Here is a 10,449-nt window from a genome sequence, read left to right on the forward strand (position 1 = left end):
TGAAACTCGGTGACCAAGTGAGATAATAGTTCTGCTTGGCAAACAGTGGGTGCGTATTTCCTTTTTCCTCCCTTCCCTGTGTCAGTCTGTCTCTCCATGTCTGTGCAATGTTTTCCTCCTTCCACATCCCTCCCAACAAACTCTGTGTGTTCTTCCATTGTTTTTCAATGTTTCCCCTAGATCTGACTTTCTTCTTCTTCATGTCTTTGTCTCTCCATCTCTGTCTTGCATCTCTGTCTCTCCAACCTGAAAACTGATGAGCCCTGGACCTAGTAGAGAAAGGTTCCAAGTGCCTCTACCAATTCTTTCAAAAGCTCCAGTCTGGGGCAGCCAGGTGGCACAGTGGATAGAACACCAGCCCTGGAGTCAGGACCACCCAAGTTCAAATCCAGTCTCAGACACTTAATTACCAAGCTGTGTGACCTTGGACAAATCACTTAACCCCACTGCATTGCAAAAAAAAAAAGAAGAAGAAAAAAAGAAAAAAGGCCCCAGTCAGGGGCAGCTAGGTGGCTCAATGTACAGAGCACTGACCCTGGAGTCAAGAGGACCTGAGTTCAAATTTGACCTCAGATACTTACCTAGCTTGTAAAAACCAAAAGAAAAAAGAAGTCTCTAGGCTGTCCATACTGGGTGGGTGATTGACTCACACTGGGCTGGGTCAGCTCCACCCCAGCCACTTTCAGATTTCTAGCCCCAAGGATGTTTACCCTTAATAGGACAACCCTGAAGAAACTCACAGGGAAACAATGTCCTTGTCCATGACTTCCAGAAGGTGATGCTATGATATGCAAGTGAATTGGATTTAAGTGAGGGAAGACTGGACAGAGTCCCCAGCCTCACCCTCTCCTCTGGAGCCATCTGGTACAGTGGTCACATGTGGATCACGATGACTAGAGATGGTCCAGATGCAGGGAAGGCCTTGGCCTTTTGAAGCTAAGATCTTTCCCAAGTTTAAGACACATCCTGGAGCTGAGATTCCATCCCTCTGTGCATGGGTATCAGGTAGGGTGTGGCACTGAGAGGTGAGTCAAGTCTCTGCTCTCCAGTTTCCCTCCAGGAAGTGACCTCAGCTTTGGTTATTTCAGGTCAGGTATGTGTCACCCAGACCCTGTCCTCAGCCTCCAAATCTCTCCTCTCTTACAGCCCACTCCCCACTGACTCTCTTCCCCTCAGGACAGACACACACAAAGGACAGAACCAGACTGGAACAAATACACAAAGAGGCAAGGAAGCCTTTCCCAAACTTTCATAGGAAGTTTCATCTCCATCTCCCAGCCTTTGCCCAGTGATGGTGATGGAGGGCAAATCTATTCCTGGAATTCCCTCCCTCTCACCTTTGCCTCACATCATTCCTGGTTCCTGCCTTCTTCAGGAAAGCCTTCCAGATCTCCCCTTCTTTTGGTAGCACTTTATCTCCTCACCCCAAATTAATTTGGATTTACTTATAGGAGTTCTAGAGATAAAGATGGAAGGGATGAGACCAGATAGTCTGATCCTCATTTTAGAGATGAGGGAAACTGAGGCTTAAGGATGTTAAGGGACTTGTCCAAAGTCACACAAGATTTGAATTTAAGTCCTGTTTCCAGAGTCAGCCTGCTTTCCCTTGTACTCCCACCTTTCTTTGTAGCTCGCCTCCTCACCCTGTCCAATCAGTTGTAAAGTCTATGGATTGCTATCTTTTAATTACACCTCTCACATTGGCTCCTTATCTTCATTCTCTTGTCAGCAACCTAATTACCTCTCCTCTGTCTGTACTATTGTAATTAGTCTAATTGGTTGGTTCCTTTATTCTGGCCTTTTCTCCTCCACTCCACTACAGAAATAATCTGAGATAACAGATTTGACTGTTACCACCCCCCTCTTCTCAAATCACTTCCTTGGCTCCCTATGACCACCAGGAAAAATGCAAATTTCTCTGCCTGGCCTTTAGGGCACCGGGCAATCTGGATTTAACCCTTCAGACTTTGGTCTCCTTTAGGCACTTGACCTTTCAGACAAACTGGTTATGATTTTTGAACTCCTAAATGAATCTGGCTCCATATACAGAGGTCATCTTTGTTTTCTAGGATGCTCTTCTCATCTTTGCTGTTCAGATATGACATTCCTATTGGCTTGGCTGCCACTTCCTCTGTAAAGCCTTCCCTGATTATTTGAATTTAGTGTTCTCTCATTTCCTCTCCCCCGGACCCAAAAGCTCCTTGAGGGTAGGGCCCAGTTTGGTTTTTGCCTTTGTAGTCTCAGCACTTTGCCAGTGGTGGGCACATAGATGCCTAATAAAGTTTGCTGGCTGGCATTGAGGTTCTGCCTCTTCTGAGTCCTTTTCCCTTAGAACTTTCTTGCATATTGGTGCTAAAAGCACCCCTTCCACCCATGTCCTTGCCTTCTTCCCCCACAATTCCATCCTTCTGTGTGGGGCAATCCCTTCACCGAGTTTCCTCGTCTCTTGTTAATCTGAAATTGTTATCTGGAAGGATCGGGTAGAGCCTATGGTCCCCTACAGGACCTTGGACAAATTCCTCACTGTTCTTCAATTGAATGGCAAGTGGATGGATGGGTGGTGGGGCTGGACCGTCTTCTAGCTCTAGTATCCTATAGCTTTAGGTCCAGGCTAAAAGCCCTCATGGAAGATCCAAGGGGTAAACCGTTAGTCATAAGCTCTAGCTCTGGAAAGGACCCTAAAGGGCAATGATTTCACTTTCTTTTTTTTTTTTTGAAAGATTTTATTTATTTTGAGTTTTACAATTTTTCCCCTAATCTTTCTTCCCTTCCCCACCACCCACAGAAGACAGTCTGTTAGTCTTTACATTGTTTCCATGGTATACATTGATCTAAGTTGAATGTGATGAGAGAGAAATCTTATCCTTAAGGAATGACTACACTTTCTGAGGGCAATTAGATGGGTCAATGGATAATTGCCCATTGGCCAAGGAGTCAGGAGGATCTGAATTCAAATCCAGCCTCAGACACTTGCTAGCAGTGTGTGACCCTAGGGCAAGATGTTTAACCTCAATTGCCTTAAAAAAAAAAAGGAAAGAAAAAAATGGTATTTTTACTATTAAAAAAAGAATGATCTTTTTTACTATTCCCTGATTATGTCATGTGGTTTAATCATAGAGTTTCTCTTCACAGCTGAGGGATTAAAAATGAGCGGATTTGGGGATAGGGATCCATGGTCCAGGTCATCCTAGGTTCTTTTGAGATTGTGGAGAGATTTACGATCTCAAAGAACAAAGAACAAAGTCCCAGGACCCAAGGGAAGAGATCTTTGTAACACATGTTGTGTTATTGGGGGGAGGTAGGAAAACAGACCAGAGGGTCAAGGCGAGAGTAGATTGGCCCAGATTTTCATCTACACCCCTCCCCTTCAGGAACACAGGTTCACAGAGGGAAGTCTTCTTGAGGTCACACAGTGAATCCATCTACCACCGAACTGAAGCCAGCAATGAGTCGAGTGTCCTTACTCCCAGGATCTTAATTTCATCTGACTGGTCCAGACTGAGCTAGGTTAGCTCAGGGAATAAGACGTCTGTCTCCTCTCCTGCTAGCCTCCATTCTCCAGGGCCTCCACCTCATCTCTCTCATTCCCCTTTAACCCTGAGGTGTTTGTTCTGGCTAGCTGCACCTTGTGGGAAGGAACTGGGGCCTTGGTCATACAGGAACCCGGCCCCAGGGTTTCTCCAGTGTCCAGGTACCCATCTCAATGCTCTCATTTCATAGAAAGACAAATAGAGAAGAGTAAGGATCTGGACCCATATCACACAGGGAGGATCTGGCAGAGATAGAGAGTGCTCCCATTTTTCACTCTCCACCCCCAAACCCCCAAGGCTGAAACAAAGCTTCCCAGCCCAGGTCCCTCATCCCTTCGACTCTGCTCCTATGAAGTGAACACCCTCAAGGGGGTCTACCACTCCATGATGATGGGAATATGTCAGACAAACCCTCTCCCTCTTTTGCCATCCAAATCTGTCTGGCTCAGAACCTCCTCCTTCTCTTCCTATTCTCATAGGAAACCTGTTTTTCAATACTTTTCTAGGGCAAACATCCCCCTAGAATAAGACTTCCTTGCCCCAGTCCCCCCCCAAAAGAAACCAAATACAGAAAAGAAACTTGATTATAGAGATCCTTCTACAAGTTAGACAAGCTAGCTTGAATTTTTCTCTGCCCATCATTTAGCACACTGTGACCTGCCTGCCCTTCATTACTGGGTGCTGCCATCCAGAACATCATATGAGGAAGTATTTAGCCTGAGAGTATTTTGACCAGGAATTCACCTTTTTTTCCTATTGGACTCTAATAGCAGTTGGATCTTTAGTCCCATTCTCAGTTTCTAAATGAATGCAAAAGTAAAATGTGTAAAATTACAAAGTCAATAAATTCTATTGAGACACAAGTCATAAAAACATTAAAGAAACAAATCCACTCACCCTGGGTTAACCACAATCTCTTAACTTTAAGGACGACCTAAGACCCAGAGAGGACAAATCTCCACCCAAATTGATATATCTACCTTTTTTAGAATCATGGAATCTGAAGCTAGAAAAGTTCTTAGAGACCATCTGGTCTGACCTACTATATTACATTTTATTTTTAGTTATTCAATTTAATTTTTTAAACTATCATCTACTTTTTTCACCCTCCCATCTTTCCCTCACTGGAAAATAAAAGAAAAATAAAATCTTTATAATTAATTATCCTCTTTGGTTTACATAGAAGGTGGCCTAGAAACAAGATGACAGAACACAGGATTTAGACACAGAAAGATGCAGATTCAAATCATGAGATCCTAGATTTATCATTTAACCTTACCTGTAAAATGAGGACATTAGGTTCCATAGCTTCTAAGGTCCCTTTTGGCTCTGAATCTATGATCATATGGAAGCTGAGGCATAGAGAGAAAAGAATGGATATGCCCAAGGTTATACAGGGAATCAATCTGCCATCCAAACATGGGTCTTCTTAGACCCTATGTTGAGCTGGGTCCTTGGCTTGGGGTACATCAAAAAAAAGGCCATTTTCCTTTTGGTATAGAAGGGGTTAGTTGGTTCTGGGCGGGGGCCATCCTTATCTCCATTGGTTGTTTGTATTTCTATCTTGCCCAGCCCCTGGTGCCTGGATAAAAGGACCCAACGCCCTCTGTTTGACTTTCTTCCCAGGCCCTCTTGTCCTTGCCACCATGGTTCTTTTGGTTCTAGGATTCCTGTATGTACTAATCGCACCCGTTGGTGAGTATATGGGTTCCTGTGGTGGTGAGATGTCTGCTTTCCCTTGTCTTTTGTGGGTTCTTGCTTCCTCATCTATGGAAGCTTTGGGTCTATGTTCATTTTCACTCTGATCTGATTTTGGGCACCTCCGTGCCTTTCCCTGGGCCTCAGGTGTCTTCAGGATGGTTGAAAACAATGATCTTTAATGAGTCTTTTCTGCTTTGACTTTCTATGATCTCAAGAATTCAGTGACAAGTCTTTGGTCTTTGAGGAGGTGGGTTCTCTTGATCCCTTCCCATGATACACACATTCTCCCTCATGAACATCCTAAGCCGCTGGGTCTTCCCTCTCATGGTTATACTCTGGACCATTCTTGCTCTAACCCTTGCTCCCTCTGCCCAACACACATTCTATTTCCCACTGGCCCTCTCCACCCCCATTTCACCTCTGCCTTGACCTAGAATGATTACACTGAATTGGAACCAAGAGAATTGTCTGCTAGAACTAGCTTGGCTACTCTGTGACCTTCGGTTCATGGCTTAAAGTTCTCTGGACCCCCAAGAGGCCCTTCTGTAAACTTAGCATGATGACTGTGGTGCCCTCTAAGCTCCATTGTAGCTTAAAATCTTATTCTCATATTGATGTTTGGCCTCTGGGCAAGACATTGCTTTCTCTGAACCTCAGTTTCTTCTTCTGCAAAATGGGATGGATTGGACTAGGTCAGGGATTCTTTCCCTTTTTTGTGTCATGCACTTCTTGGGGCAGTCTGTGGAAGCCTAGGGACCTTTGTTCAGATTTATCTTTTTAAATAATTGAAGGAAATGCTCAATTTTCCAGATCTAAATTTTTTATGAATTATTAACTGGACTTGATTCTAACTAGGAATTAGACTTGATTCTATCTCCAAGTATTTTACCAGCTTACAATTCTCTGACCCTAGAACCAAAGTGGTTCCATGAAGTTGGGTTGATTTCCCTCCAGGCTCTGGGCCTGTTTCCCTCCTCCATTAGGCTGAGGGGATTGGGCCCGTTAGCTCCTCTAATCCCAGTCTCTCGTGACTCTTTTCACTTCTTCAGAATCCAGGCAGACAATATGTGAGTCCTGCTCTGCTCCAGGAAAGTGCCAGATCATCACATGCCCTGACAAACAGAGCTTCTGCCTTCGCAACTATACAGGATCTGGTGTGGACAAAGCCCAAGGGAGACGAGGGAGGGACAGAGCAGGGAGTGGGGAGAGTCTGGGAATCATCTCCTTTGCCTTACTTACCTACAGTGAGACAATGGCCAGGAAGGGGGAGACCTGGGGTTCCTGAAGGGTTGAGTGTTAGGAGCTGGAGCAGGGCTGGGAAGGAGCGATCCCTTGATCACATACCTACCTCCCCCTGCCCCCCCCCCCCTGCAGACAACGGTCTCTGGAAGTATCCCTGCATGGATAACCAGACTTGTCAAGAATACCTTCACACTTTGAAAACTCATTCGGCCTCTTGCTGCCAAGGAAACTGCTCAGGTATGGACATCTTTGAGGCAAGTACCCCTGGCATACCCCCAGGAAGAACAGAAGCCTCCAGAGGGCATGTGTAGAGTCTTTTGAAGTTTTCCTCTCGGGGAGGGGGTCCCGCTCATTGACCCTGATTGGAAGCTCTGGAGGAGCCCTTTTAGATGCAGTTCCCTCTCTCCCACCCTCTCCAAAGCCCTTCTTCTCTCTCTGCAGTACCCAGTACCACACCCAAGTCTGCACCCAAGCCCAAGAACACTACCTGTTACTCCTGTCCAGAGACTGGTCCCTGTAATCACTTCATCTGCCCTGCTGAGAAGGATACTTGCCTTAGCACTGTGGAAGTCCTAGGTGAGTGGCCAAAGTGGCCCCCCCAAGCACACTTCCCCATCCAGGGGAGAATTCCGGGATGGACCCCCCTGTAGGAGAGGAGGTAAGCTGGGGCTGCTACTTAGTGGCAGTCACGAAGGATCGATTTCCGGCTCACCTGCCCACTCCCTGCAGGTGATGATGCCTCACTGGCTGAGGCCAAAGGTGATCTGCATTTTAATCTTTGGATTCCATTGGTAGCTTTCCCCATCCTGTCCAGCTTCAAAGACTTTTGAAGAAAGACAGGGACAGAGACAGAGAGAGAAAAGAAGAGATACCAAGAAAGAACCAGAGACATACAGCTAGAGACAGAGGTGGGGACATGGGAGAAGAACTAAATGGAGAAAAGAAGAAATAAAGGCAGAGTAGTATAGGTAAAAGAGTAAGAAACATGAGTCACAAATCGGGTTCAAATTTGGATTCTGCTTCATCCCTAGTTGATCCTAGGTAAGACTCTGCTGTGGCTGGGACCTGGAATCAGGGGAATAGAGTTCAAATTTGAGCTCCACTCTACACACTTGCTTGATGATCATGAACATGGGACATTTTCCTCTTTGGGTCTCAGTTTCTTATTCTGTTAAATGGGGAGTTTGGGTTTGATGAAAGTCTGTAGGGAGACACATGAACAGGAAAAGATGGCAGAGAGAAACCAAAGACCCAAATGCATAGGAATTCCCCAGGGCTCCTCTAAGGCAGAGGAGAGAGAGTGTGTGTATACCTGCTTCCCATCCTGGGGAACCTTTGCCCAGAATGAGCTGCCAAGGCCATTGGCAGCAAGGGTTGGGAAGAGGAAGAAGAGGCTGATGAGAGCAAGGCATTAAGGTCTGCTGGGTGGTGGGGCCTGAACTCTGTCCTTTTTGCCTGTTCTATTGCCAAGGTGAGTTTCGAGGGACAAAAAAACCTCCCTTCAAACGGAATGGTTCCTGTGTGGCACCTGAGGACTGCCAGCCTGGTGTCTACAGCCTGTCTTTTGGCTCCCGGGAGGGCCTTTGGGTCAATGTCACCTGTTGCACTGGTGATAATTGCAGTGAGCCCTCTGGGCCAGGTATGCTGTCATCAGACAGGGCGTGGTGGGTTAGGGGAGGCCAGGCTCATCAGATGACACCCCCTCCTCACCATCTTGTGCCCTCACTTCCTCTTCCCTGGATTCCTCAGTGGTTGTGCCGAATGGTCAACCCAGTGATTTCCTGTGTCCCGTGTGCTCCCCTCACGACTCCTCCTGTGATGAAGACTTATACGTACAGTGCTTTCAAGGGGAGACATCCTGTGTCAACATGAACTTGATTGAAATTCAAGGTAATGGGGGAGGAAGGGGGAAAGAGGTTGAGAGGGGAACCCCACATGGGAAGCAGGGAGCTGCTTATCCTCACCCTGCCTGCCTCCCCGCTTCTTGCTCTAACTGCCCATCTTTAAAGTGAAGGAACCAAACCCAGTGATCTCTGGACTCCCATTCTGGCTTTAATGTTCTGGGGCCTGGGGTCGGGGGATGACTCGGGGAAAGGAAGGGGTCATTTTCAGTCTCCCTGGGAATGAGGATGGGGATGGGTGACCCAGGCTCCAAAGTTTCCCTGGATTCATATCCTTTCCTTAGGGGGTGTGAAACACATCATGCGAGGGTGTGGCTCCAAAGACCTGTGCCAGCTGCCTGAGAACCACACTCTGGGTCTGGACTTCCAGCTTTTTGGGAATCCAAACTGCACTTCCACCCGTCAGGCTATATTGAACTCCAAGTGCCGGCACAACAGAGCACCTGGCTCTATTCGTGGTGCTCTCCTGCCAGCCCTGGTGGGGGTGTGGATGGCCTCTTGGCTTGCCTAGGAGCCCATCCCCATTCTGCTGTGCTGCATGCTCATCTCCCCTAGTCTCAGCAGGAAGAACCTGTCTTTTTTCTGATGACTCCTTCAGAGTCCTCTTGGACAAACCCAGTCCAGAGGATCCCTCAAACACCAGAATCCCCAGACCCTGCCCCACAATGTTGGCCAGTCACCAATTATACATTAGTTCATTTCCCCCAAATGTTCAATGTCTTCTCTTGAATCCTCTCCCATTCTCATCTTGCCCTTCAATACACCTAAGTTGAGTCTTCAATTCTTCTGAAATCCCCTAGTCCTTAGGGGGAGGTCTCCCAGCCTTACCTGGTCTTTCCAGACTCTCCTAGAAGACTGTCATAATGGGATCCCCCTGTGGTGGATGTGCTGGGGGAAAGGTGGGAACTAGGGGATTCTTGAAACTCAGGAACCCTGAGTTGTCATTGAGCTAGACTGACCCCACATTATGTTCAGAACACAAGGGTAGAGAGCTACTAAGCTGCCTAAGGAAGGGTGAACCAACCCAGGTCAGGAAAATGGTCACCTATATATACCTCCTATTCCAGGAAATCCTCCCTGAGCACCCTCACCAACAGAAAGCTCTCCTCCCCAAGCCTCTGGAGGCATTACACACACTGTATATAGGCACAGAATCATGGCCGGGGGCTTTGGAGTCACATGATCCAAATTCAAATCTCATGTTTGTCGTCCCCCCCACAAATGAGAGTGTTGGACTCAAATGCCCTCTAATATCTCAGAAGTTCTAACCCTCTAGCCCTAATCTCTGTTCAACAGATTAGAAAACCAAGGGCCAGGGAAGGAAAGGGATCAGCCGGGCTGATGTTGTTGGGAGAGACAGAGAGACAGAGAGACAGAGGAGAGAGGAAGAAGAAGAAGGAGGAGGAGGAGGGGGAGGAGGAGAGAAGAGAAGAGAAGAGAAGAGAAGAGAAGAGAAGAGAAGAGAAGAGAAGAGAAGAGAAGAGAAGAGAAGAGAAGAGAAGAGAAGAGAAGAGACAAGAGAGGGGGAGGAGAGAGATAGAAGGGGCGAGAATGAGATAGAGACAGAGACAGAAAGAGGAGGGAAGAGAAAGAGGGGGAATAGACAGAAGAGAAAGGGGAGAGGCAGAGACAGAGAGCCAGAGAAAAGGAGAGAGATATTCATGTATGTGACTGACATTTCTCTACTAGGCTATGGCTTTCCCTAGACTGTGAACTTCCTAAACAGAGGCTCTGTCTCGGTTTCCGGTATAGGATCCTATGCACAGAATCAGGGGCCAGTCACTTGATCAGTGGGGGGGGGGGGGCTATCTTGCCTTTCCCCTCCCCCCCTCAGGCTCCACTCATGAGGTCACCCCAGTGGGCATTGTTGGCCTGGGTCCTAGCTGGTGTTACCCGGCTGGGCGGGGCCAGCCAATCAGCCGCTAGTCCCTGTTATAATGGCCCTTAGCAACAGGGTAAGAGCCCAGGCAAACGGGGAGAGACCCCTTGGTCGGGGAAGAGTCTGAGGGGTGTGGGAAATTCCTCTGTGAATGTGAGTTGATTTTGGGGGGGAATGGAAGCCAAGGTGGGGGAGA

At 47.3% G+C, this 10,449-nt stretch overlaps 1 long non-coding RNA gene across 1 annotated transcript; it reads right to left on the reverse strand.

The window, feature by feature from the left end:
• Nucleotides 1-2,785: 2,785 nt before the first annotated feature.
• Nucleotides 2,786-9,739, reverse strand: LOC141509710 (uncharacterized). The gene is made up of 3 exons (XR_012474697.1): nucleotides 7,186-9,739; nucleotides 6,961-7,007; nucleotides 2,786-4,882 (listed from the first exon to the last, which is right to left on the reverse strand). It is a non-coding gene; the product is annotated as an uncharacterized LOC141509710 (long non-coding RNA).
• Between the last annotated feature and the right edge of the window lie 710 nt (nucleotides 9,740-10,449).

Source organism: Macrotis lagotis, chromosome 1 (genome assembly GCF_037893015.1).
Source record: "Macrotis lagotis isolate mMagLag1 chromosome 1, bilby.v1.9.chrom.fasta, whole genome shotgun sequence".
Classification (NCBI taxonomy): Eukaryota; Metazoa; Chordata; class Mammalia; order Peramelemorphia; family Peramelidae; genus Macrotis; species Macrotis lagotis.